The 1,743-nt window shown below is 26.3% G+C and overlaps 1 long non-coding RNA gene across 1 annotated transcript in view; it reads right to left on the minus strand.

Annotated features, from left to right (window-relative positions):
- Positions 1-1,743, minus strand: part of LOC110268748 — a 12,370-nt gene that overhangs the window by 9,469 nt on the left and 1,158 nt on the right. Inside the window, exon 2 of the long non-coding RNA XR_002357168.1 lies at positions 1,558-1,560. This is a non-coding gene — a long non-coding RNA (uncharacterized LOC110268748). The remainder of the gene's footprint in view (positions 1-1,557; positions 1,561-1,743) is intronic.

A 1,743-nucleotide genomic window follows, 5' to 3' on the forward strand; every position in this document is an offset into this window, starting at 1 on the left:
AATTTGAAAATCCAAATTCTAGTTCATACAACAAAATTGAAGTGAATTTACATATATACATAATAATTTATATAATTATTAGGCACCATATATCTATCTAAAAATCATCATCCATCTCCACCCATAAATATCATACTTTTTAATATATTTTAAGATCTATTATTCTTGTGAATGCCGTTTAATACATGGAATTTGTACGGATTAATTCTCATTTGAATCAAATTCCAATAGGAGAATAATAATCCCCTCAGCTCATACACCGAAAAACACAATAAAGCTTTAATTTCCTTTCATTAAATATTAGTGTATATATATATAATATGAAACACTAAAATGACTTTGATTCTAGAATCACCCCATATATATATGATATAATAATATAATTCTCCACGGAAAATTAAAGGAAGAAAGAAAATCAAACCTACCTTATAATAATGTAATCCACCATTGGCGAGCAACTAATCTTGAAGAAGTAATAAAGGTACTTGGCAACACAAATTAATTTGATTATTGTAGCATTCATATCTATCTTATGAGTAGAAATGAAAAAAGGGAACTGAAGAGTGAAGAAGAAGAAGAAGAGGGGTTTAATGTGCGAAACATAGGGTTTAACAAACACAGATCTAATTGAGAGAGAGAGAGAGAGTGAGAGTGTCGAATCTATGACCAAGGAAGGGAGATGATGCTATGGCAGTGGTGGTTTAGGTGCTACAGATAATGAGTGAAGATGGGTGCGTGCATGAGAGAAGAGAAGGGGGTAGTTTAGGAATTTTATGTAATTATTTAGGGTTTGGGTAATTTTGCTTGCGAAAGTCAATTTTTATGGGTACAAATGGTAATTTTTATTTTCTATGGGTAGATATGTCAGCGTTTTCAACTTTTATGGTAGAAATGATAGTTTACTCATTTTTAAGAGTAAACAACCTGAAATATCCATCAAATTAAAGGTTATTCAAATATTTTAAAAATTAGTTTCCTTTTATTTTAAGGATTAATAATAAGAGTTTAAGTTATGTGATAAAAATAAAATGTGAAATTTTTGCTTAGTTTTAAAGTTCTAATATGAAATAATATGTGCTGAAAAATTATATTTTATAAAGTTTCATCACTAGTCGTAGAAAATCATTTTAAACAAGAGGATGTTATGGCTTTTAAAAATAAACAGTTAAGGGTGAAAATAAAGTTTATTTATTAAATACTGAAATCAATGCTGTATCAAATTTTAAATGTAATAAATCAATTTTCTCAGTTTCATTTTTTAAATTTTAGCTAACTGGGTTAAGATTTCAATAGAAATTGAAGAGAATACGACAACGAAAGTAAAGAGAGGGAAGTAAATGATCCACGTGTACAAGCTCATAACTGTTTATTTATTTATTTTTCTTAAGAGTTTGAAAACGCGAGTTAAAATATCGATATTATTTGTCTATCAAAAAAAATTATTGATATTATTTTGAAAATGTTTATTTCTAACCGGAGTATCTAAATTATTGTTAATTATTAATTCAAACAGAATTTATTAGCCAACTGTATCCTTAAGTCTTTAGTGTCCAATACTTACTATTTTTAAATTACTCGTCAATAATGAGTTTAAGAAATATATGGAAAGAAAACTCAATAAGTTTTTAAAAATTTGAAAAATGAAAAATCAGTGATGTTTACTTTAATTTTAATTTATACACAAAAAATAAAAAATTAATTCTTAAAATTTACCGATAAATTTTTAACAATGCATAAATAGAC

The sequence above is a fragment of the Arachis ipaensis genome, chromosome B02, assembly GCF_000816755.2.
Source record: "Arachis ipaensis cultivar K30076 chromosome B02, Araip1.1, whole genome shotgun sequence".
NCBI classification, from domain to species: domain Eukaryota; kingdom Viridiplantae; phylum Streptophyta; class Magnoliopsida; order Fabales; family Fabaceae; genus Arachis; species Arachis ipaensis.